The sequence below is a fragment of the Panthera pardus genome, unplaced genomic scaffold (genome assembly GCF_024362965.1).
Source record: "Panthera pardus isolate Hobbes unplaced genomic scaffold, ASM2436296v1 HiC_scaffold_13, whole genome shotgun sequence".
Classification (NCBI taxonomy): Eukaryota; Metazoa; Chordata; class Mammalia; order Carnivora; family Felidae; genus Panthera; species Panthera pardus.
Genome location: NW_026526688.1, coordinates 164,317,141 through 164,344,472, shown reverse-complemented (window position 1 = coordinate 164,344,472; position 27,332 = coordinate 164,317,141). Strand labels below are relative to the sequence as shown.

At 40.3% G+C, this 27,332-nt stretch overlaps 1 protein-coding gene and 1 long non-coding RNA gene across 2 annotated transcripts in view; one reads left to right on the top strand and one right to left on the bottom strand.

Annotated features, from left to right (window-relative positions):
* Positions 1 to 4,824, bottom strand: part of TEC (tec protein tyrosine kinase) — a 126,457-nt gene extending 121,633 nt beyond the window's left edge. The window contains exon 1 of the mRNA XM_019412618.2: positions 4,736 to 4,824. The gene's annotated coding sequence lies outside the window, so the exon portion shown is untranslated. The remainder of the gene's footprint in view (positions 1 to 4,735) is intronic.
* A 31-nt stretch (positions 4,825 to 4,855) lies between these two features.
* LOC109245288 (uncharacterized) lies at positions 4,856 to 20,741 on the top strand. Its single transcript, XR_008421779.1, has 3 exons — positions 4,856 to 4,970; positions 9,566 to 9,707; positions 20,479 to 20,741. It is a non-coding gene; the product is annotated as an uncharacterized LOC109245288 (long non-coding RNA).
* Positions 20,742 to 27,332: the final 6,591 nt, after the last annotated feature.

The following is a 27,332-nucleotide window of genomic DNA, read 5'->3' as shown; positions in this document are numbered from 1 at the left end:
GAGGAAAGTCTCTAACAGGAAAGACAGAGACTTAAATCAACAGACAAAGGCAACATGGGGAAACTGAGTCTGTGAAGGAAGGAAAAAACTTTCAAAAAAATTAAACTCTGCAGAGAGATAAGACAGATAAGACACTGAAACCATAAAATAAAAGCAAGAAATAGATATGGAAGGGGCCAAGGGCAGGCCACCTCCAAATATGCCACTTTGGCATGTTGATTATTTTAAATAAAAGTTACTTAGGAGACAGCCTATGCAGCAAGAACACCAGACCCTCCTCTGTCCCTTGAAAGCGGGAAATAAATCTCCCAAGTGAAAGGTACCCTCCCTGCATCAGGAGGTAAAAAGACTACCTTAATTCCAGAGATGGGAAATGTAGAGCCCAGAAGGTTCTATAAACAACTCTGGTTACTTTTTACTCATTTACTACCACAGCCCAAATTCTGTTTAGAATTCTTTACTAATTGGAGTTCCCAAATTTTCTTTGTCCTGTTAATTCCTCACAGATTTATTGTCTCTATGTCTAAAAAATATAAAAAACCTGCCTGCCTGCCTGCCTCATCATCTCTTTAGGTCTCAATTTCATAATTGGGCCTCTGTGCATATGGAATAAAACTGTTTTTTTTTTCTCTCGTTAATCTGTCTGATTTAAATTTAATTCTTAGTCCAGCTAGAAGATCTTGAGGGTAGAGAAGAATTTTTCCTTCCTTTCAATGTACCACACACACACACACACACACCCTCAGAAAACAAAGAGCTTTTAATTTAAAATATTAAAAATATGATTATACTTATTAAAAACTCAGTGGAAGGACGAGATGATAAAATTGAAAAAAAAAAATCACCCCAAAAGTAGAACCAAGAAATTAAAAGATACATATTAGGAAAGAAAATTAGAGGCCTAGTCCAAAATATCTAATATATAAACAATAAGAGTTTTTGAAAGACACATCACAGAAAATGGAGAGGAGGAAATTATCAATGAGTTAATTCAAGAAAACTTCCCAAATTGAAGGGTATAAGTTTCAGGATTCAAAGAGCCCAGCACAATGGATGAAAGCAGACCCATACTAAGGAGGAGCATCATGAAATTTCAGGATTATGGAGGCCAAGAGAAAATTCTATGAACTTCCATGAAGGACTCAGTAGGTTTGTAAACTGTACAGCAAATTACAGCAAAAATTAAGGAATCAGAACAGTTTCGAATTTCTCAATAGCAACACCACAACCTAGAAGGCAATGAAACAATGCCTTCAAAATTTCCATCCTAAACTATCAATTGTCAGTAGAAAACAGCTATTTAGAGGCATTCACCATCAAGAAAAAAATACATATCCATCCATCTTTTCCAAGAAGCTCCTTGAGGATGTACTCTATCAAAACAAAGGACTCTACCAAGACAGAGAGGACATGCGCTACAGGTTAAGAGGAGAGAAATGATGGGGGTCCCCAGGATGATGACAAAAGGAAGTCCTCAGGGTGACAACTGTGTCCCATGTGTAGAGGTGAACTGGTCCATATTAGGGCAAGCCAGGAGGCTCAGGGACAACTTCAGGAAAATGAAATTGGCAGAATACCTGATGCATCTGAGGCAAATTTCAGAAATCTGGCCAAGAGATTTCTTGGCCAGAGAATTAACGATGAAGACGTAAGAAACTAAGTAAATGAACAAACAAAGCAATGATGAACTCCCAAGAAAACAAAAAGCTGTGCTCTGCTTAGCTATGTATATTGATCTAACCAAAATTACTGTTTAACCACTGCAAGGATGGAAAATTAGGGAAGCTGTGGTTGGGTGGGGGTGCGGGGGTGAGAGGAAAAAAGGGAGCCACGTCATCCTTTTCCATAGTGGGAAGTCAACAGATAAAGCCTCAAACTGCAAAACTCAAGAAGTAGCAACTATAAGCAACAAATACCAAAATAACCAGCTCAAAGAATTACATGTGGTTGTTTCTAGAAAGAGAGAAATCTAATTTAGATTAAAAGTTTAAAACTGGGGTGCCTGGGTGACTCAGTCCGGTTAAGCATCCGACTCTTGATTTCAGCTCAGCTCATGATCTCACTTCGTGGTTCGAGCCTGCATCAGGCTCTGCATTGACAGCATGGCACCTGCTTGGGATTCTCTCTGCCCCTCCCCCACTCATGCTGGCTCACTCTCTCTGTCTCTCTTTCTCAAAACTAATAAACATTTTTAAAAAGCTTAAATGTATATACATATATACGTATATATATATACATATATATATATACGTATATATATGTGTGTGTATATATATGTATGTATATGTATATATGTATATGTATATATGTATATGTATGTATATATACATACATATACACATATATATATTCCATATATATTCCATATATATATACATGGAATTTGGCAAAATGCCATCCTTGTTTTTCCCAAACAATAGAAAATGTAATTTTCTACATCTAGGCCACAATAGCTGTGGTCATCTGAGCTCTGAGCAACCAAATGCGGTGGGAAAGATAATAGTTATAATCCAACCACGGAAGGAGTGGTTGATCTAGGGCAGAGACAAAAAGGCAAGTCCAGGTGGAGATAACTAATAAGCCCCCCTCTTCTGGGATTCTTTTCAACAAAGCTATTCTCATGGCATAATCACATAGTACAGGATAATCTTACAATTGCCAACAACCATGAGCTAATTTCACTAAGAGACTCCGATGTCCCCTTTACTACACTAATCTGACCAAGGCAACTGGCCCCTAAAATGATTGATCTGCGTTCAACCTCACTCCTTTTCACCTCTGTAGACTAAATAACAAGAGAGAATAAGGACTCTAAAACAAGTGACGTTGTCCTCAACAGATATTTACTAAACATCCTCGGGGGACCCAGCACTAGGCTGAGGGTCAACACCCCTGTGCAAACTATGTGGACCTAGTCTCTCTGCCCTGAACAATAAGGTAATTCTCCCTAAGGGTAGGAATCCAGGGAGGGGTGGAGTGGGGTGGAAGCATAAAACCAGAAGAGCCAGGCAGGGAGAGGAGGCACCAACCCAGCCAACCTGGAGGAACCTGTAAGCAGAGGTGTACTTAGAGACCCAAGGTTCAGTTCCTAGCACTCTGGATATGCAGAGCAAGGCAGGGAGACCAACAATTCTTCCCCAAACATAACCCTTCCAACCACCCTGTCAAGGGTCAACTTTACAGAGCAAAGGTTACCATTCTCTGAGCTTGACCATGATTTGATAAAACATAGCTCCTGCCCTTGAGTAACCATCTGCTGAAATAACATGATAACTGGCTTAGTACAGAATAAGTAAACAGGTTAAACGTTCTAGAGCATACATGAGTATTCTATATTCGTTTCTATTTGGGGAGTTGTGAAAATTTTAGTTCAAAGACCTATGTGGAGCAAAGGTTTTGCCAACTAGAGCACAGCACTGATTTGCATGTGTTTCCAACACTTGCCCTAGACAGTTCCAAAAAGCAAACATACACACCCTTATGGGAAGAATCAAACTCACTAACATAAATACACTGCAGTAAGCATCATGAATTGCCAAGAATAGTGATATATTGATCAGATTAATTGAGGCATGGGGAAAGTATAGGTCTTTCCTAAACCCTGAAAATGTAACTGAACTAAAAAATACTTTCCCGTACATGATGAGAAAATTACAACATACTTTCTTTTCTCCCTATAAATCATGATATTCCATCCCCCATGTGATTCTTGCCGACTAAGGAACTACCAGGGTCACAAACCAACCTGTTACATCCTAAACTTAATTGGGAAACCCACTGGTTTGTTGAGGTTGTTTTTTCCTCCTCAGCTCTTTAGGGGAGACTCATCTCAAAGAGATTAAATTCTCAGAATTTCCTAAAAGGAAAATGGGCACTCACTGGAAAAATACAGGGTATATGCTCAAAACGCTCAACTATTTTAACCTTCAAACTCACTTAGCCACCAGCCCATCCTGTTCCCAGTTGACACTGAGGTCAACTCTTCTAATCAAATATTCCAGTTTCCAAAGAATGGCAACAGATGAGAGTGTTTCTGAACCTGGTACACAGAAACACATTATTATTCTTCCTTGAAAAAAAATTTCAGATCAAAAGGAAATTTAGGATCCAAGAAAAGCGCACACTGCCAGGTCAAGATCCTAGTTTTTTCCAATACTTGTAGTCACCGAACCCCTGTTTTCAAGATTCAAACAATTTCCCAGATTTAAAAAAAAAAAAAAAAAAAAAAAAGTGAATTTGGTGGGGTGAGGCACTCGGACACGTACAACTGTGGAATGTCTCCGTCGATGGTGCCAGCTTTCAATCGAGGCTGTGCTGCCACCCAGAGAGGACGAACCAACCTGGCTGCGCAGCTGGGAAGCGAACCCAACGCTGAACTTGCCGCAGGGCGGCCTGAGCCCTGGGACCCGAAAAGAAAGGGGGCGGGGGCTCCTCCGGAGAGGCCAGCGCCTGAACTCGAGAGGCCGGGAGGCGCGGGCCGCCGGGAAGGTGCGACTCCGCGGAAGCGCGCACCTGTCCCTTCTTCCCGGACCGAAGGGGACCGGGTCCCTCACCTGGCGTGGCGGGCCCGCGCTCACCACGCCGCGTTAGGGATAAAATCTTCCTCATCCCAGGAAGGCCAGTCTTTGGGCTCGTGGAAGCCACCTCTCGCCTCGCGCCGGTCCCGACCCTTTCCTGCCCGGATCCCCGCAGTCCCGGGGCCGGCCCGGCCAACCCGCGCGCTCGGCGTCCTTACCTGGCTGGAGCCCGCGGGGTGCGCGGAGCCGCCGACAGTGTGAAGTCCCGCGGGCGCCGCGGAGTTCGGAGCCCGGAGCCCGCAGGCCCCACCCCCGCCCCGCCCCGCTCGCTCCGCCCCCGCTCGCTTCTGCCCGCAGCAACCGGTTCCCACGAGCCCTGGGGCGGTTTTGAGACTGGAGGCGGGAGTGGGTTGGACGCGCGTCCCGGCTCCTGAGACCCAGCTGGAGTTTCAGGTAAGTCGGAGGAGCGTCCCTTGTGTCCCCAGCGCGGCGCTGGGCTTCCCTAGGCCCAGACTTCCTACCCCGGGAGAAACGCCCCGCGAGGTTTGGGACATCCCCGGCCCCGGGAGAACCCCGAGCAGTGCCACCTGTGGGTGACTGGGGACTCTGTCGGAACTAGGAACCGCACCTCCCCTTCCGCTAAGCTGTGGCGGGCCAGGTGGATGGCACGGTGCAGTGGAGCGAAGCAAGAGTTTTATGAAAAGAGTAAGTCTTTTTCTGTCAAACCTGAGGCATCGGAGCACATCTGATACACTTACAAGGTCACGTGCATTGACTGTTAATGTATTAACACTTGCCTCACTCACTGAAAAGTAGAAAACAGCACCTGTGTAAGACTGACGGTGTGCCAGGCTCTGTTTTGGTACTTTACATGTATTAACAATTCTATAAAGTATATGCTATATCAGAATCCCCCATTTTACATGTGGTGAAAGTGAGGCACAGAGAAGTTACATAACCAATCTCATGTCGCTCAGCATAGTAAGCTGAAAAGCTGGGATCTAAATCCAGATCGTCCTCCTCTGGAGTCTGCCCTCTAAACCACTGCCATCCTGACACCAGAATCTGAGTGTCCACCGTGTGCAGGGAACTGTTACAGGCCCCGGGGAAAACAAGAGGAGGGCTCTGCCCTCAAAGGAGCTTGTATTCTAGTTTGGGGGGAGAAAAGACAAGAAGCAAGTTCAAAATGAAACCAATGCACATATGAGATGTGTTGACTGTAGTCGTACAGCAGGGTGGTGGCATTGAGAGTGATGGGGAGAGGGAGGCTACTTTCCACCTGGTCGTCCTGGAGAGTCCTCTGGGAAGGTGACAGTGGAGCTGGGTGCTGAACAAGGGGACAGGCAGTCAACCCTGAAGATGAAGCTAAGGGAAGGCAAGTACATTAATAGTTACAAGCTCATGCTTATCTGGGACTCTCCTGCAAGCATACAATAAACCCTAAGAAGTCTGACAAGATTTCATTTTACAGGGGGAAAAAAATACAAAAAAAACTAAAGGTTGGGAAGTTTAATAACTCGGCTAAGTCATTAGTTAGGAAAGGGGAGGGATGGGAAGAGAGCACAAAGCCTTCTGGTTCCAATCCTCCCTCCCTCTTGTGGGGGCCTTGAGCATAATGACCTGCACTCAGAATGAATCTAGTAAAATTTCTCTTTTGTGATCCACTGTTTCGTCCCAGCCCCCATCTCTCCTGCCTCTTACCCATTCAGAAACTACTGTTGACTAGTCAACATAATTTCCTCCAGAGCAGGTGTTCTTTGAGGGAGCAGACGTAAGGAACCTTCTGAAATTGTATGCAAAACAAAACAGAACAAAAAAATTGTGTGTGTGTGTGGAAAGAGAGTTATAATTATTTGTTATAGTAATAAAGTTGGTTTTCTCCAATAAAAACTCATACACACACACACACACACACACACTTAACACTTCCATCAAATGGACTGACGCCCAAAGGTAGGAGAGCCACTGTCTTAAGGGGTTAACTGATGTCGTGGTAACCAAACAAACTGATTTCCAAATCACTTTGCCTGTGCTCGCCAGGTGACTCTGGTGGCTCCTATTTCTGACTTAATGGAAATGAGATTTTCAAAGTTGATGAAGTCTGACTGAAAGGGCAACAAACCCAGACCCTTATTACCCCTTCATAAAGTTTAAAAATAAAAAAGACAGTAAAATGTCTATATTACCTGTCTTAATTCTCAAAACCAGGGACAACTGATCTGTGAACAGAATATCCCAGTAACAGAATTCATTATCAGTGATAGTTGGGGTAGTTTCCATAATGTTTTGCTGTTGCCTGAAAGAAGACACTCATTATGTTCTCAATTTAGGTAGGTGACTGCCACAGGTATATCATACCCAAAGCATGTAGTATAGAGTACTGGCAGTTGTTTTCAGTGGAGTGTTGATAAAAAAAAGAAACAGAGATAAAGACAGCAAGAGAGGCTTTTATAGAACTTTAGCTATACTGATGAAAAGGTGTAAAACTGAACTCAGGATGTGGTGGGCTAAAAAAAAAAAAAGTTTAATCTCTATTATTTCTTATGTGAAAAGTTCAGTAGTTTTAATAGAAAACAGAAAACAAAGTTGAAGCCTATATAACTCAGACTTCCTCCTTCTGTTTCCAAACAGAAGATTCCAACCGCATCATTACTGTCTTCTTTATTTTAAAATAATGCTGAGGTACAGAAAAAACAAAGGCATTTACGTAGACTTCTTACAGACAAGGACTTCCTTCTTACAAGATATCCCCATGACTTCTATAAACTTTGTATGTTTGGATGACCAGTATCAGGTTGACATAATTTTAGTTCCTTGAGAGAAGAAAATACCTCTTTTTAACTTGCACAAAGATTCCACATTGTGCATTAAAAGACACTGAATTGGAAGGTTTATAAATAAAATGTTTGTATTTGGAGCTCATCACACTTTTTTTTAAGTCTCTGGCTTTCTTTTGTAACTTTCTTCCTACCCACAAGGGACCTGACCCACCCTACATGAATAACACATGTTTGTTGAATGAATGAATGATGAAAACAATGATGATAATACTATAGACCTTATCAGTTCTTTATCAGGAGTCTGTTCCTACATGAAAATGACTTCACTGTGGTAATATGATATGTCTGCTTCTCTTTCCATCATGTACTGAAAGTAGTTGCTTCTTTGGAATGATGTAGAAGGAAAGAAAGAGTTTTGTGGGGTTTTTGTTTGTATTTTGTATTTAAGTATGCTCCACACCCAACATGGAGCTTGAACTCACAACCCTGAGATCAAGAGTTGCACGCTCTAGCTACTGAGCCATTGAGGCACCTCCTGTAAGAAGGAGTTTTAAGTTTATTTATTAATTTGGGGGGGGGAGGGGTGTAGGAGCAGACAGAGAGAGAGAGAGAGAGAGAGAGAGAGAGAGAGAGAATCCCAAGCAGGCTCCATGCTGTCAGTGCAGAGCCCAACATGGGGCTCCATCTGCCGAACCATGAGATCATGACCTGAGCTGAAATCAAGAGTTGAACGCTTAACCAACTGAGCCACTCAGGCGCCCCATGGAGTTTTAAATGTTGGACACAAAATCAAGAATTATACTCCTAGGAACAATTGCTAAATGAATCATTCAAAAGAAAGAAAAAGCATCATATACAAAGCATGATTTTGAGATCGTAACTAAAAATAATACAATAACTAAATGCCCAATAACAAGGAAATGTTTAAGCCAAAACTATCGACAGTATGGAATGTCAGGCTGTCACTAAAAATAGTATCTAGGTTAGGGGCACCTGGGTGGCTCACTCTGTTAAGTGTCCAACTCTTGGTTTCGGCTCACGTCATGATCTCATGGCTTCATGGGATCAAGCCCCGCATCGGACTCTGTGCTGGTAGTGCAGAGCCTGCTTGGGATTCTCTCTCTCCCTCTCTCTCCACCCCTCCCTCACTTGTGCTGTCTCTTTCTCTCTCAAAATAAATAAATGGATAAAAAAAATATTTTTAAGTATCTAAATTAATATAGGAATGTAGAGGAAAACTTATGAACATTAAATGAAAAAAGTAGAATACAGTGCTTTATGTATCCTATGATTGTTTTATGTTTTATTATTGCAATTAAATAAAAATTATGTGCATAGAAAATTGTTGGGTTGAAAATAAGAAAAGTGACTAATAGTTTTTGAGGGGTTCCTGTGTGCCAGGCTCCGTTTTCAGTACATTAGATTAATTCATCGAATTTTCACAACAGCTGTGTGAGGTAGGTACAGTTGTTATTTCTGCTTTACGGATGAGGAGACTGAAGCAGAGACGATCTAAGTAATTTGCCCAAAGTCACACAGCTAGTGAGTGGCAAAGCTAGGAAGTGAATATAAAGCCATAGGAGTCTGGATTTTGCACGCTTAAACCATGCAAGTGTGCCAGAGAAAATAAAGGTTTAATCATGGATCATGGGTTTAAAAACAAAAAACAATTCCTTGTATAATGTTTTTATGTTGACTTAATGGTAAGCAAAAACTTTTTAAATTGCAGAGTCAGAAAAGAAGGCACAGATGTAAAACCAGTTTACATTCAGAAGAAACAGAATCAAAGGTAAAGATGAGAAACATACGGAGTGAAACCCTCAGGGTTTGACCAGTTTGTGTTTGGGATTAGGATCTAAATAGTATTTCAAATGGGTACAGTATGGGAGCTCCTGGGTGGCTCAGTCGGTTAAGCCTCCAACTTCAGTTCACGGTTCATGAGTTTGAGCCCCGCGTGGGGCTCTGTGCTGACACCTCAGAGCCTGGGGCCTGCTTCAGATTCTGTGTCTCCCTCTCTCTCTGCCCCTCCCCTGCTCACTCTGTCTCTCTCTCTCTCTGTCTCTCAAAAATAAACATAAAATAATTAAAAATAAATAAACATTTTTAAAAATTTTTAATTAAAAAATGGGTACAGTGTATCCACGACTTGATAGTTCATGAGAATTGAGATAAAATGAGCTATGTCATATCAAATGTTATGTTATTATAAGTATGAATAAAAAGTATACTATGCCCTGATGTCTTGCACTTGCTGTTTCTTCTGCCTAGAATGCTCTCTACCTAGCTGCCTCCTCAACAGTGACAGTCAGGAAAATGTGACCATCACTGCATTAGCAGAAAGCCGAGAAACCATTGGTGAACCGTCCTGACAAACTCCCTGTTATGGTGGAGCTTACATTCTGGTGAAAAGGTCAGTCATTTAAAATTTTAGTTTTGGGGCGCCTGGGTGGCTCAGTCGGTTGAGCGTCCGACTTCAGCTCAGGTCACGATCTCGCGGTTCGTGAGTTCGAGCCCCGCGTCGGGCTCTGGGCTGACGGCTCAGAGCCTGGAGCCTGCTTCCAATTCTGTGTCTCCCTCTCTCTCTGCCCCTCCCCTGTTCATGCTCTGTCTCTCTCTGTCCCAAAAATAAATAAACGTTAAAAAAAAAATTTTTTTTTAATTTTAAAATTTTAACTGCAAATTAACAGCATCCCCTCTTGGTAGGTGAATAACGACCCCCAAAGATGTCCACATCTTAAATCCCCAGAACCCAGGAATCTGTTAACCTATATGATAAAAGGAACTTTGTAGATGTGAGTAAGTGAAGGATCTTAAAATAAGTAGATTATTGTGGACTATCCAGATGAGCCCAGTGTAGGACTCACAAGAGTCCTACAAGAGGGAAGCAGGAGCTTCAGAGTCAGAAAAGGGGACGTGATGAGAGAAACAGAGGACAGAGAGCAAGGGAGAGGTTGGAAGATGCTACACGGCTTGCTTTGAAGATGCAGGGACTGCAAGCCAAGGATGGCAGGCAGCTTCGAGAAGCTGACAAAGGCAAGGAAACAGATTCTGCCCTAGAGCCTCCAGAGGGAACCGGCCCTGCTGACAGCTTGATGTTAGCCCAGTGAAACTGCTTTCGGACTGCTGACCTCTAGAGCTGTACAAGAACACATTTGTGTTGTTGTAAAGCGGTAAGTTTGTGATAATATGTTCCAGCAGCAGTAGGAAACTAATAGAGCCCTTAGTAGGAGTTTACTTTTCCCTTGTCTATAAAAAGCCAGTGTCACACTGGCATGATGTCCATAGCGTCAGGGCCCCAGCTCCTTCTGTCTTTTCATGTAGGTGAAACAACCTGGGCAGAAATAGGAATATCTCCAGAGACTCCTGATTTGGGCATCAGGCCATGTCATCACCCACGTCAGTGTTTCTCAAACTGGAGTAGAGTAGAAAGCCCTTATAAACAAAACATTTTTTTTTTTTTTTAACTTTATTTAAGTCCAAGTTAGTTGGGGCACCTGGGTGGCTCAGTCAGTTAAGCGTCTGACTTGGGCTCAGGTCATGATCTCACAGTTCGTGAGTTCAAGCCCCCACATCAGACTCTGTGCAGACAGCTCAGAGCCTGCAGCCTGCTTTGGATTCTGTGTCTCCCTCTCTGCCCCCTCCACCATTCGCGCTCTGTCTCTCAAAAATGAATAAACGTTAATAAATAAATAAATCTAAGTTAGTTAACATATAGGGTAATAATGGTTTCGTGAGTAGAATTTAGTGACTCATCACTTACATATAACATCCAGTGCTCATCACAAGTGCCCTCCTTAGTACCCATCACCCGTTTTGCCCATCCCCCACCCACCGCCCCTCCAAAAACCCTCAGTTTGTTCTCTGCATTCAAAAGTCTCTTATGGTTGCCTCCCTCTCTGTTTTTTTTATCTTATTTTTCCTTCCCTTCCCCTATGTTCATCTGTTTTGTTTCTTAAATTCCACATATGAGTGAAATTATGTGGTATTTATCTTTCTCTGACTGACTTATTTCGCTTAGCATAATATACTCTAGTTCCATCCATGTTGTTGCAAATGGCAAGATTTCATTCTTTTTCATCTCTGAGTAATATTTCATTGTATATATATATACCACATCTTCTTTATCTATTCATCAGTTGATGGAAATTTGGGCTCTGTCCATAATTTGCCTATTGTTGATAGTGCTGCTATAAACATTGGGGTGCCTGGGCCACTTCGAATCAGCATTTTTGCATCCTTGGATAAATACCTAGTAGTGCAATTGCTGGGTTGTAGGGTCCTCTATTTTTAATTTTTTGAGGAATCTCCATACTGTTTTCCAGAGTGACTGCACCAGTTTGCATTCCCACCAGCAGTTCAAAAGTGTTCCCCTTTCTGCATATCCTTGCCAACATTATTGTTTCCTGATCTGTTAATTTTAGCCATTCTGACTGGTGTGAGGTGACATCTCATTTTGGTTTTGATTTGTATTTCCCTGATGATGAGTGATGTTGAGCATCTGTTCATGTTGAGAGTGTTTAATGTTAGCCATCTGGATGTCTTCTATGGAAAAGTGTCTGTTGGGGCACCTGGGTGGCTCAGTTGGTTAAAGCTCAGGTCATGATCTCACAGTTCGTGGGTTTGAGCCCCATGTCAGGCTCTGTGCTGACAGCTCAGAGCCTGGAGCCTGCTTCCGATTCTGTGTCTCCCTCTCTATCTGCCCCTCCCCCATTCATGCTCTGTCTCTCTGTGTCTCAAAAATAAATAAAAACATTTAAAAAGAAAAAGAAACGTGTCTGTTCATGTCTTTGCCCACTTTGTCACTATAAACAAAACATTTTCATCCTAATTTACTTAACTATATGTAAATATAAAACTTGTTATACATTATACATGTATATAGTATTTTATACATATTTAAAACCAAAATGGGTTTACACAATAAATTCAAACAAGAATACAAAACCAATTATTGGGACCACACATATCCCCACACTGTAGTGTCACTGGAAGTCACGTGGGGAGCAGTAACAGGAAATTCCTATCCCTCTCAGCCAGGGAGGTGTCACTGAAAACCAGGAGAGAACTGGAACTTCCAACCCCACCTAGCAGTAATGGGAAGCACCTCCCTTGATTGTCAATGGAGGAAGAGTGGGAAACCCGAACTTCTAACTCCAACTGGTAGCTGGTAGAGACAGTGCCCCTCCACCTTCCTCTGCCAAAGTAGTGTCAGAAGAAGCCAGATAAAACAAAGGCTTAAATACAATCCAGAATCTCATAACATAATTCCCCAAATGTCCTGGTTTCAATTGAAATAACTTACTATTTCAAGAAACAAGATCTCAAACTGAATTTTAAAAAAAGGTAATTAATAGACACCAACACTAAGATTACAGAGAGGTTAGAATTTTGTGAAAAAGATTTTAAAGCAACCATCATAAAACTGATTCAATGAGCAGTTACACACACACTTGAAACAAATATTTTTTTATATAGAAAATCTCAGCAAAGAAGTAGAAGACCTAAAAATTCACCAAATGGAAATTTTAGAACTGAAAATACAAAACCTAAAGTTTTAAAGCTCCATGGATAGACTTCAGCAGGATGCATGAAATATAGGACTTCAGTGAACTGGAGAGAGCAATAGAAGTTACTCAGTCTGAACAAACAAAAACAAAACAAAGCAAATCCATGAACAATCCTCTGGGACCATAACAAAAGATCTTCCACTTGCGTCTTCAGAGTATTAGTAGAGGAGAAAGAGAGCAGGGCTGAAAAAGCACTGAAAAAATAATAGCTGAAAACTTTCCATATTTTACAAAATCTGTAAACCTACAGATCGAGAAGTTAAGCAAACTTCACACAGGATAAAGGCAAAGAAATCCATGCTAAGACACATCATAGTCAAACTTCTTAAAACTAAAGACAAAAAAAAAAATCTTAAAACCAGTGAGTTATAACATCTTACCTATGGAAGGAAAACAATTCGAATGGCAGCTGATTTCTTAACAGAAACCGTGCAGAAGGAAGTAGCACAACAGTTTTCAGTGTTAAAGTAAAATAATGGCCAGCCAGCCTACAATCCTATACCCACCAAAAATATCCTTCAAAAATGAAGGAGAGGGGTGCCTGGCTGGCTCAGTTGGGAGAGCATACAACTCTTGATCTCAGGGTTGTGAGATCGAAACCCATGTTGGGTGTAGAGATTACTAAAAAGTAAATAAACAAACTTTAAAAAAAGTGAATCAAGTCATTCTCAGATAGTGGAAAATTAAGATAACTTGTCATCAGCCAACTTACCCTAAAAGAATGGCTAATGGAAGTTCTCCAAACAAAAAGGAATCAGAAAAAGAAGACATCTTGTAATATCAGTGATGAAGAGAGAACACAGTAAGTAAAAATATTGGTAAAGACAATAGATTTTCCCTCTCCTCTTCCTTTTTCTAAATTACAATGGATAGTTGAAGCAAAAATTGTAACATTGTCCAAATGGTTCTAAAAGTATATGAAAGAAATATTTAGGACAATTTTAAATAAAAGAGGGTAAATGTACGTAAAGGGAGCTAAAGTTTATTTTTTTTCTGTTTATTTATTTTGAGAGAGAATGCGTGTGAGAGAGGGAGTAGGGAAGAGAGAAAGGGAGAGAGAATCCCAAGCAGGCTCTGCACTGTCAGCATGGAGCCTGGTATGGGGCTCGAACTCACAAACTGAGATCATGACCTGAGCCAAAATAAAGAATCAGATGCTTAACCAATTGAACAGCGTCCCAGGGAGATAAAGTTTCTATATTTTCTTCAAACTGATAACATAATGATACCAGTAGAAGCTGGTATGTGTATATATATAAACATATGTGTGTGTGTATATATATATATATATGTGTGTGTATATATATACACACATACACATAATGTATATATATATGTGTGTGTGTATATATATATATATATATAATGTAAAACCTAGAGCACCCACTAAAAAAAAAGCTATACAAAGAAATTTATACTCAAAATTACTACATTTTTTAAAATTTTTTATGATAGGTGTTTTTTTTTTTCAAGTTTTATTTATTTAAGTAGTCTTTATACCCAACATGGGGCTCAAACTCAGAACCCTGAGATCAAGAGTTACACGCTCCTCCAACTGAGCCAGCTAGGTGCCCCTCAAAATTACTATATTTAAATTGGAATTGTAAAGACACCTCTTTCTCAACAATTGATAGAACAAGCAGACAGAAAACCAGCAAGGATATAGAAAAATTCCCAACAACACCATCAACCTACAGGATCTAATTGACACTTGGCAGGATTCTCCACCCTATAGTGGAATACACATCCTTTTCAAGTGTCCATGGAACATGTACCAAGGTAGATCATATCCTGGGCCATAAAACAAACTACAACAAATTCAAAATAATTGAATTCATACAGAATATGTTCTGATCACTATAAAATTAAACCAGAAATCAATATCAGAAAGATACCAGGCAAATCTCCAAACAAACAGGAAACTAAACAATGCATTTGTGAATAATTCATGTATCAAAGAGGAAATCATAAGGGAAAACAAAAAATGATCTAAGTGGAATAAAAATAAACAACATATCAAAATTTGGGAACAACATTTCAAAATTTGTGGGACACAGCTAAACAGTGCAGACAGAGAAATTTATAGCAGTAAATGCATCCATTAGAAAATAGGAAAATTCTCAAATCAATAATCTAAGCTCCCATTTTAAGAACCTAGAAAAAGAAGCAATATAAATCCAAAGCAAACGGAAGCAAATAATAAAAATAAAAGTAGAAATCAATGCAATTGAAAACCAAAAACCAATGGAGAAAATCAATGAAAGAGCTGGTTCTTTAGAAAGATTAATAAAATTGACAAACACCTGGGAAAACTCAAAGATAAATAGAAAAGATGGAAGTTGCCAGTATCAGGAATGAAACAGGGCAGAATCATTACACACCATTCCAACATCAAAAAGATGGTACCCCACGTCAGGCACCATGCTGTGTGGAGCCTGCTTGGGATTCTCTCTCTCTCTCTCTCTCTCTCTCTCTCTCTCTGCCTCTCTCCCTCTCCTTCTCCTTCTGCCCCTCTCCCCTTCTCTCCCCTGTCTCTCTCTCTCAACACAAAATTTTCAAAAAAATTAAAAATTAAAAAATGATGATAAATGAACATTACAAACAAATCTATACGTATAATTTTTAGTTGAAAAATAATTGAATATTAGTTTCAGATACACAACAGAATGACTCAGTATTTGCATATATTGTAAAAGTATCACCACAAAAAGTCTAATTAACATCCATCACCATTACATAATTACAAATTTTTTTTCAACGCACATAAATTTGACAATTTATTTGAAATAGACTAATCCTTAAAAAGTACAAATGACTACAACTCACCCAGTATGAAATAAGTGGGAAAACCTGTAACTGTTAAGGACTGAAGACGTAATTTTAGAACTCCCCAGGGCACCTGGGTGCCTCAGTCATTTAAACATACGACTTTGGCTGAGGTCATGATCTCAGGTTCCTGAGCACCAGCCCCACTTTGGATGAGCCCCGCTTTTCTCTCCCTCTCCCTCTCCCTCTCCCTCTCCCTCTCCCTCTCCCTCTCCCTCTCCCTCTCCCTCTCCCTCTCCCTCTCCCTCTCCCTCTCCCTCTCCCTCTCCCTCTCCCTCTCCCTCTCCCCCTCCCCCTCCCCCTCCCCCTCCCCCTCCCCCTCCCCCTCCCCCTCCGGGAATTCTCTCTCCCTCTCCCTTTCTCTCTTCACCCTCACTTATTGCACCCCCCCTCTCAAAAATAAGTTAATTAATTAATTAAAAATAAAACTCCCCCAAATGAAATCTTCAGACCAAATGGTTTTGCTGGAAAATTCTAACAAATGTTTAAAGAATTAACATTTAATTCTTCACAATGTCCACCAGAAAATAGAAGAAGAAAGGACCCTTCCCAATTCATTTTATAAAGCTAGTATTACCCTAATGCCAAAACCAGAGAACAACAGTACCAGAAAGGAAAACTGCAGACCAATATTCTTCATGAATATAGACATAAAATTTTTTTAAAATTTTTTTTAAATTTATTTTGAGAATGAGAGAGACACGGGGTGGAGGGGCAGAGAGAGAGGGAGAGAGAATCCCAAGCAGGCTCTACACTGCAGCACAGAGCCCATCGTGGGGCTTGAACCCACGAACGATGAGACCATGACCTGAGCCAAAACCAAGAGTTGGATGCTCAACCAACTGAGCCACCAGGTGCCCCTGACATTAAAATTTTTAGCAAAATAATATTAAATAGAACTCAGTTAAAAAGAATTATACACTATGACCAAGTGGGGTTTGTTCCAGAACTGTAAGACTGCTTCAGTATTTGAAAAACAAAGAAAAAATGTTGTACTGTGCAAAACATTTTAAAGTTAAAAAGTTGAACATATAATTGAGATATGAGCCAGCAGTTCCATTCCTAGGTGTATACCCCAAAGAATTGAGAACAAGTACTCAAACAAATACATGTCTACAAATGCTCATTGCAGTATTATTCAAATAGCCAAAAAATGAACACCACCAAAATGTCCATCAGCTGATAAACAGATAAACAAAATATCATACACACACACACACACACACACACACACACACACACACACAGTGGATTATTATTCTACCATTAAAAGAAATGAAGTACTGATATACACTACAACATGGATGAACCTTGAAAACATGATGCTAAGTGAAAGAAGCCAGGCACAGAAGGCCACATGCTGTACTCATTTCATTTATATGAAATGTCCAGCATAGGGAAACCCATAGAGACAGAAAAGAGATTAGTGCTTGCCAGGGGGTAGAGGGAGGGAGGGAATTTAGGGCTAACTGCTAATAGGAATGGGGTTTCTTTTTGGGGTGATGGAAATGTTGGGGAATTAGATGGTCGTAATGGTTATACAACAATAGTGTATACAATTTTAAAGAACCCTGAAGTCTACAGTTTAAAATGGTGATTTTATTTTTTTTAACATTTATTTATTTTTGAGACAGGGAGAGACAGCGTGAATGGGGAAGGGTCAGAGAGAGAGGGAGACACAGAATCTGAAACAGGCTCCAGGCTCCGAGCTGTCAGCACAGAATCCGATGCGGGGCTCGAACTCACGGACCGCGAGATCATGACCTGAGCCGAAGTCGGATGCTCAACCGACTGAGCCACCCAGGCGCCCCTAAAATGGTGAATTTTAAGTTATGTGAATTATGTCTCAATTAAATAAAACTTCTGCTTTGTGAAAGTCCCTGTTAAGAGGATAAAAAGACAGGCTGCAGACTGAGAGAAATTATGTACAAACTATGTATCTGATAAAGACTAGTATCTAGTATCTAGGCTATATAAAGAGCTCTCAAAACTCAACAGCACAACAAAATAAACAATCCAATTAGAAAAATGGAGGGGCGCCTGGGTGGCACAGTGGGTTCAGCGTCCAACTTCTACTCAGGTCATGATGTCATGGCTCACGAGTTTAAGCCCTGCATCAGGCTCTATGCTAACAGCTCAGAGTCTGGAGCCTGCTTCAGATTCTGTGTCTCCCTTTCTCTGATCCCCTCTCCTGCTCGTACTCTGTCTCTCCTTAAAAAAGAAAAAATGGGCAAAAGACATGAAGAGATATTTCACTGAACAGCATATACAGATAGCAAATAAACACATGAAAAGATCTTCAACATGATTCAATGCTTGGTAAATACAAATAAAAATTACAATGAGATATCACTAAACAACTATCAGAATGGCTGAAATAAAACATAAGACAATATCAAATGCAAGTAACAATGGAGAGAAATTTGATCACTCATACACTGTGATTGGGAATGTAAAATGTTAGAGCTATTCAGGAAAATGGTCTGGCAGCTTCTTTAAAAATCAAACCTTCAACTATCCTATGACCCAACAATTGTTCTTAGGCATTTGTCCTAGAGAAATGAGAACTTAAGTTCACACAAAAACCTATACTCAAAGTTTATAGTAGCTTTCTTTATAATAGTCAAAACCTGGGAAAACCCTATGTCCTTCAGCGGGTAAAAATAGTTAAACTGTAGTTCATCATACTAACAGCAACAAAAAGAAACCAATTATACACTCAACTGATACACCCAACAATCTGGATAAATCTCCAGAAAATTATGCGGAGTGAAAAGAGCCAATAAAAATGATTACATAGTATATAATTCCATTTATATAACATTCTAGAAATAACAAAATTGTAGAAATGGAGAGTGGATTAGTGGTTACTAGGTATTAATAAGGGAGATGGGCAGAACACCATAGATATGGCTATAAAGGGACAATACTAGGGATCCTCATGGAGATGGAAATACTGTATTGATTGTATCAACATCAGAATCCTGCTTGTGATATTTTACTATATAGTTTTGCAAGATGTTACCAATGGAGGAAACTGGGAAATATGAAATCTCTTTATAGTTTTGTCCCATAACTACATGTGAATCTATAATTAACTCAAAATTAAAAGTTGAATTAAAATCTTAACAGCTGATAATGACAGTAGCCAACAATTATTGAGCATTTAATGCTAAGTATGGTTCTAAGCACTCGATCCATTTAATCCTGCCAACAACCCTGTGTTGTAAACATTACTGATCTCAAGAGAGAGGACACGCTGACCACTGATGCCACCTCCTGCTGAAATCCCTAGGGAGCCGGACAAGGTGAAAACAGCTCCTGGCTAGATTTGCCAACACTATTGCCGAACAAACTTGGATAAACTCATCACAAGAGATAAATCAAAAGATGAGGGTTTGGAAAAGAGAAAGGGAGAAATTTATTTAGGGTGCCAGCAGCCAAGGGAGGTGGCAGATTCAAGCCTTAGCAACTGACCTCTCGGCCTGCAAGATGGACACCTAGAGTTTTATAGGAAGAAGTTGAAGGGGTACGTGCAAAAGAACACACAGAGACAGGTGATCATGGGTGGGGGGTGGTGTGTGTTCAGCAGTGATCATGGACAGGGAAGGGGGCGTGGTCTTCTAAAGCATTCCGTTGGTGTCAGGACTTTTTTGGCCTGGAGGTTGGAAAGATCCAATCATTGCCAAACCTCTTCAATGCCTCAAGAAAGTGTGATGAGAATTTAGAACAATGGGTTTCAATTAGAGCGTGAGTTAAGCAATCTTGTCTATTTCTGGTTTTAGTTCAATCTTTAGTCCCATTCAAGAGATGAAAAAACTGAGGGTTCAAGAATAGTTGAATAACTTGCCCAAAGTTACGTAGTTAATAACTGGTAGGACTGTGATTCAACTTCAGAGTCTATGATCTTAACCACCACGCTAATAATCAGGCAACTTGGCATATTCCGGCTTCTCAGCTTTCCTTGAAATCACATCCTCATTCCTACTCTGCAACAGTTGCCTGAGGATCAGTAGCTGCTGCCCCCTTCAGGCAGATCATTGTTGTGCATTTATCACAATACCCCCTACTCTCTTTTCAATAGACTCCATTTTATTACTCTCAGCTCACTTCACCCATGGATGTTACCACCAGGTCCTGTAGACATTTAAGTTTTAGAGGCTGGCATACAGCATTATTCTGTGCCTGCAAAATGAAAAAGCCATGGAAAGAGGGAAAATATAGTAAAATTACATTGATTTAAACCTAACAAAGAAGAACCATTAGAATTAACATTACGTTTGAATTGTAGAATATTGTTTTCTTTTTTTTTTTTTTAATGTTTATTTATTTTTGAAAGAGAGAGCGCACGAGCAGGGGAGGTGCAGAGAAAGGATCCAAAGCAGGCTCTGTGCTGACAGCAGAGAGCCTGATGTGGGGCTCAAACTCAAAACTGTGAAATCGTGACCTGAGCCAAAGTTAGATGCTTAACCCACTGAGCCACCCAGGTGCCCCTGAATTGTAGAATATTTTTAAAGTAACTATAACAAAGCAAATAGAGATAGGTACTGCTAATATTGCAGCATATTTATTGATTTTTTAAAAAAGAAAATCTTTCTCTGGGCCAGTTCCGCTGAATTACTTAGTTCACCCCTCTTACAAACTACCTGCTGTCACTCTACTTTCCCTGCCTCACCCCACTGTAGTAGCTGTCAGTGTCCCTCATATATCCCCTGACCTTTCCTCTAGAAGAACAAGGTCACTGTCAGGCACCTTCAGCCTAAGAGCTTTTTCTTGGATCTTCTATAGGGAGCAGGCCAGAAATGCCAGGTCAGTTACCATCCCCAGGGAGCTGCCACCAGCCAGTGATGAATGAGAAGTGGAGGAAAAAATACCCCAGTTCCCCTGCCCTTGGATGGGACAACTCTGGGTCATGTTCACCATGGATCCCAACAGGATTGAGGCCCAGTTACCCTCAGTGATAATCTGCTCACTAATAACTCTTTAGTCATGCAAACTTTCATGCCTCTTTCTTTATGAGTGCTTTCTGGAATCCCCTCCCAAATAAACCATTGGCACTAAAATCTTTGTCTTCAGTCTGATGAATATCCACCCTATCCTACGACACCCATCCCAGGAAGGAAGGAAGGAAGGAAGGAAGGAAGGAAGGAAGGAAGGAAGGGAGGAAGGGAGGGAGGAAGGAAAGAAGGAAGATAGGAGGAAGGGAGGAAGGGAGGGGAGGGGGTGAGAAGGGAAAAGAAGGGAAAGGAAAAGGTCTTTAAAAACACAGAAAACACAGAATCACTCGGGAGAAAAGTGAAGATTGGCTGTGTTTCTGGCCAGTTGAAAAGGATTCACCTGGCTGGCTTTAGATGGAGAGATATGATCCAGCTTTGAGTTAAGAAGGAAGAAGGTGAAAGCAGAAACCTCTCAGATCTCAGTTCACACCCTTTCCTCCTCACCTCTGAATTCATCCAAGTCTGAATTCCCAATCCCTTTACACTAACCCCTGGGGCTCCAGTTAACTCCTTCAAGGGCAACTGTTATGGACTAAATTGTGTCTTTTCCTCCTCCCCAAAATTCATAGGTTGGAGTCCTAACCCCCAATGTGACTATATTTGGAATTAGGGCCTATAAGAAAGTAATTAAGTTTTGGTCATAAATGTCTTTTTTTTTTTTTTTTAACATTTATTCACTTTTGAGACTGAGAGACAGAGTGTGAGTGGGGGAGGGGCAGAGAGAGTGGGAGACACAGAATCCGAAGCAGGCTCCAGGCTCTGAGCTGTCAGCCCAGAGCCTGACGCAGGGATTGAACTCACGGATGGCGAGATTATGACCTGAGATGAAGGGATGGCGAGATTATGACCTGAGCTGAAGTCGGACGCTCAACCGACTGAGCCACCCAGGCCGCCCCATAAACGTAGTCTTAATCCAGTGGGACTGGTGTCCTTGTAAGAAGAGGAAGAAACCAGGAGCATGTGTGCACAGAGAGTAGACCAGATGAACACACAGCGAGAAGGTGCTTGTGGATAAGCCAAGGAGAGAGGCCTCAGGAGAAACCATGCTAACTCTCACCTTGATGTTAGACGTCCAGCCTCCAGAACTGTGAGAAGATATATTTCTGTTGTTTAAGCCACCCAGTCTGTAGTATTTTTTGTCAGCCCAAGTGACTAATAAAGCAACTCTCAAGAAATGGGGGACAATATCTGATGTCTATATGAATTTTTCAACCTCCAATCCTTTGAATGGACAGTGGGAATGAAGTCAATATCCAAGGACTTAAGTATAGGCCTCCCCTCAAAGTGGGGCAGTGTTAGCCTGTGATTCTTGTATGATTCTGTAGAAGGGAGGACAAGGGCTTGAACAGTAGCTGAGATTTGATATCCTGCTAGGTACATGGATGAGAGCTCAAAGCTGATGACATTTGGTTTAGAAAAATAAGGACTATGATGTCTTATGCCCTGGTGTCATGGGGTCCCTAATACCTGCACCTGGTTATATAACCTATATATATATAACCTATAACCTGGTTATATAAGAAACTGAGATCAAGGCATGTCCTACACCATCTCCCAGAGGTTTCCTCTCAGAGGTGCTCAGCTAAATGAGTTCCACACTAAAAGGATTTTGTACTACACGTATTAATAAAATAGGAGAAACATTTTTGCCTCGTCTGTTCCCTTTTCCCCAAGAACTGGTTTCAATACAGAAATAAAGCAGTTATAAAGAACTCCCTTTTGCTGTACTTGTTTTTCTAACATTGTGTGTTATTTCATAACATTGATAACACAATATGATGACCGAAAACAAGCTAGGCTTTTTCAGTTCAACTTAATTCTTGGCTTCTAAACAATAGCGGGAACAAAGCCCATAGGAAAATTTGGCCAGGCAGGCACATTGTTGTTACTTATTAGGGAGTCTGCTCGAATTGATAGCAGACCTCTTGATCTTTTCTAAGAGGTAAAAGCAAACATCTTTCTCCTTTAAGAGAAATTTCTTTCCTTCTTTGCTAATTTTGAGGTTCTTCATTTTGAAATTTTCAGATACGTACTAGAAGCTGTCCCCTGTTTCCTCTTCTTATTTATTGTTATAATGAACATATAACATTATACCAAGGTTTCTTCTTAACTGCTTGCAAGATTAGCACCTACTGTATACCTTCGATTTGCACCTAGCTGGGTGCAAATGGCCAAGCAAGTGAATAAAAAACTTCTCTTGGTGGAAGAAGATGGTTAATGAACTCAGCTGTTTTCAAAACTGCCTTCATTCTCAGACTGTTTTTCTGCCCTTTATAATTTCCTGCATTGTGAACTTTAATAGAAAAAAAAAATCTTTAGTAGAATTCTTGTACCCTTTTTAATTTTTTTAAATGTTTTGTTATTCTTGAGAGAGAGAGAGAGAGAGAGGGAGGGAGGGGCAGAGAGAGGAAGACACAGAATCCGAAGCAGGTTCCAGGCGCTGAGCTGTCAGCACAGAGCCTGATTCAGGACTTGAACCCACGACCAGTGAGATCATAACCTGAGTTGAAGTTGGGCGCTTAACTGACTGAGCCACCCCGGTGCCCCTCTTGTACCCTACGGGAAGTTCTTAAACACCTTTCATAATAATGCAACTGGAGTCCTCAGGGGCTGATAGAAACATTGAAAAGTACAGCTTGGCATACATATTACCAACTCCTCACACAGGTCCTAAGTGCAGGCACTTTGATTACAAGTCTAAGGAATGCAACTGGAGAATGTGACTGCTGTGTAGATAATGTTAGAGAAAAACAGTGTGGGACAGCCTAGTTAACTAGCTCCTCTCCTTCCTTGAATGGCCCAAAGCTAGCTTCTCCTGATGTGATGGAGATAATGAACCCCATGCTGTATGACATAGAAAAGTTAAGAATTCACAATAAAAACCAGCAAATAATATTATATATATATATATATATATATATATATATATATATGTGTATATATACATATATATATGTGTATATATATATACACATATATATATATGTCAACGGTTTTATTCAAAGAATCTTAAGTAAACAGTCACCTTGATGTAAAAAACAAACTTCAGTGGCCATATACACACATCCACAGACCTAATTGTACTGACATGGTTTTTTTTTTTTTTAATTTACTCACTGAGATAAATCTACTTAAGGAAACAAGGTGCAAAGATGTGTTATTTTCTCCCTCTATTTCATTTGCTCTCAGCCCCAGACTCAACCGGAGCACCCAGCACTGGGCTTTCCCCCTGCTGTTGGCCATCAGATAAATTCTCTTCATTCTACCTGAGCCAGAGCCTTCTCTAGTGGTCCCAGGTACAACTCCCAGCATGCTGTGGGAGTGGAAAGTTGGGATGGACAGGAGCTTTTGCAGGTGCTGTCTGTCCAGAGCAGCACGGTCAGGTGGAAATATAATGTACACCACAAATGTAGACCACACATAAAGGAAAATATTTTAATAGCCTCTTTGAAAGACGGTGAAAAGAAATAGGCAAAGTTGAGGTTAATAATATATCTCATTTCTTTACTGAAGTATAATTAATATACAATGTTATATAAGTTTCAGGTGTACAACATAATGATTCAACATGTCTATACATTACTCAGTGCTCACTCACCATAAGTGTAGACACCATCTGTCACCATGTGACATTTTTACAGTATTCCTGATTATATTTCTTGTGCTGTACTTTTCATCTCTGAGACTTATTTATTTTATAACTGGAAATGTGTACCTCTTAGTGCCCTTCTTCTATTTTCCCCATCCCCCCATCTCCTCTTTGACAACCACCAGCTTGATTTGTTTCTAAGGGTCTGTTTCTCACTTGTTTATTCATTGGTTCTGTTTTTTTTAGATTCCACATATAAGTGAAATCATGTGGTGTCTTCTTTCTGTGCCTGACTTATTTCACTTAGCATAATACCAGGTCCACCCATGTTGTCACAAAGGACAATATCTCATTCTTTTTTTATGGCTGAGTAACATTCCTGTGTGTATGTGTGTCTTATTTAACTGAGTTTATCCAAAATATGGTCATTTATACATATAATTATACAAAAAAGTATTAGTGAGATATTTTACATTATTTTTTGTTTTTTTTTAATATGAAATGTATTGTCAAATTGGTTTCCAGACACATTATTTTTTGTGCTAAGCTTTCAAAATTCGGTGTTTATTTTACACTTACAGAACATCCAGTTTGGATTAGCCAGTTACAGGTAATCAGTAGCCATATGTACTTAATGGCCACATATTGGACAGCATGGGACCAGAGCATACCACGGTAGTACGTTCACAGAGAAGTGGGCAGGGAAAATGGCATTACTTTAAATACACTAGCCATTACACTTTGGGAAATACTGCCATTGAATTTTCCACAACCTGAGCTCATAATATTAAGGGAACTTTAGTCATCTTAGACTGAATGAGATTCTGTAGTTGACCCTAAAACTACCCACAACCTGCTCAGGGATATTTCAGGAACTCCAGACTAGGGGTTGATTACCCCCACTTTAAAACGGAGACTTCAAATTGGAACAGACCTGGTGGGATTCACTTTGGTCTGAATTGCTACTTCTTTGGGCCATTGCTGAAACTACACAAAATTCTGGACTAGAGGCTGGAAAGCACTTTGCCTGATAATGGATTTTATTTTTTCCTCCTTCTCCAGGTAAATTCTGTGATTTTACAATCCAAGATTTCAAAGTTGTTGATTGTCAATGAGCTGCCCTGTAGTATTTCTACCATACTCTAATTCTATTTTATTTCAAGCCATGTGCACAGTCAATATGGAGTGTGAAAAGACTGTTTAAAGCATAGAGCTGTTTTTTTTAAAAATTATCCTTTCTACATGTAAAAATAGACTCCATTCTGTCATGTTGAGCGAGGATTGTTTGGTCACAGAGCTCTGCTGTCTGAATCTGCTCAGCTCTGTTTCCATTGAAAATATAGGTCTGGCCTAACTATGCCAATTCTTTTTTATTTTTTAATATGTTTTTCTTAAAATAAAGGAAACAATATTTAAAAATGAAAAATAACTAGTTTTCAATATTTTGGCATTTATAATCCAATGACTCATAAAATTGGAGAATTATACATTTTAATAGACGGTGAAAGACTTAGAGGCTGTCCAGGCAAAACCCCTTCTATTGTAGTTGAGGATAATTTTCTTCAAAAATATCTAATGAAAGTCTTGATCTGGATTTTTCCAGAGATTTTTCAAAAATCAAGGTATTTCTGATCATTTATATATATATATATTTTTTTTAATGTTTATTTATTATTGAGAGACAGAGAGAGACAGAGCATGAACATGGGAGGGGCAGAGAGAGGAGGAGACACAGAATCCGAAGCAGGCTCCAGGCTCTGAGCTGTCAGCACAGAGCCCGAGGCGGGGCTGGAACCCACCAACTGTGAGATTATGACCTGAGCTGAAGTCGGACGCCTAACCGACTGAACCACCCAGGTGCCCCCACCCCCAATCATTTATATTCTGAGGAAATGATCATAATTTAAATTTTTTTAAATTTAATCCATTGATTTAACAATCCTTTGTTGGGAGTCCCTCTTATGTGCTGTAAGTCTGGTAGATGCTGAGAACACACAGATAAGTGATTTCATTCCTGCTCACATTTATTCCACTATATTATGATATATTATGACAGAAGTTTACACAGTTTGTAATGCTTTCAATAAACAACGAATAGTTTAACCAACGTATTGTTATATATAATACATAAAGATACTTTTCTTTTGTGGTTAACCATGGTGGTAACATTAGCTAAACAACAAACTCCAACTTTATTTTAGCCAGAGACACTATAATAATAATTATAATAATGTACCAGAAGACATTCAATGACAGATAGAAGGAAGACTTCTAACCAAGAAGATTATTAAAACACTACAGTAGCTTACCACAGGAGGATGGGATCTTTATGTATAAATGTAGGTAATTTCTTGATCATGCAAGGTCCATTCAAGGAAATGTACCAGCAAGAAATGAAAGACATTTCTCTATTTGTTTTGGTAAATTTATTTTTTCCTATTTATCAAAGTGATTACAAGCATTTTGGCTAATATAGAGATAAAATCTCATGCGTAATCCCAGGGGTCTAGAGGTAACCAAGATTAGCAATTTAGTATTCCTCATCTTGTCTTATTTCCTATACAGACATTGTAATTTCATATAGCTGTAGTCATGGGGAAAATACATTTTCCTATTATTTTCACTTATTACAACATAACCATTTCATCCTGCAAAACGTAATATTCATGAGCTCTGTGGTGGGATGATTCTGTGAGGTGTTAGTCTATGTATTTTATTCCCCACACCATTACCTACGATCTCTCTCTTCCAAGGGCTGCAAGACAAGAGCCACCTTCTGGAAAGTGTCAAAGCAGTGGTCAGTTCTGGATGGGAGAATAAAGATGCTAAATTATAGCTTTCTACGTTTAAAAGGAATGTCCAGATGTGAGCTCCCCACTACCCCACCCAAAAAGTGAATTAGAAAGCAAATGCATTCAGAGAAGCCAGTTCCTTCCCCATCACCAAAATCCAACATAGAAACACTCATCAAACCTAGAGAGGGTGCAGAAAGAATCCATGGAGCTCAGAAGTTGGTCAACCTCCCTCACTCATATTCCAGCTCCTGTGTGTGTTGC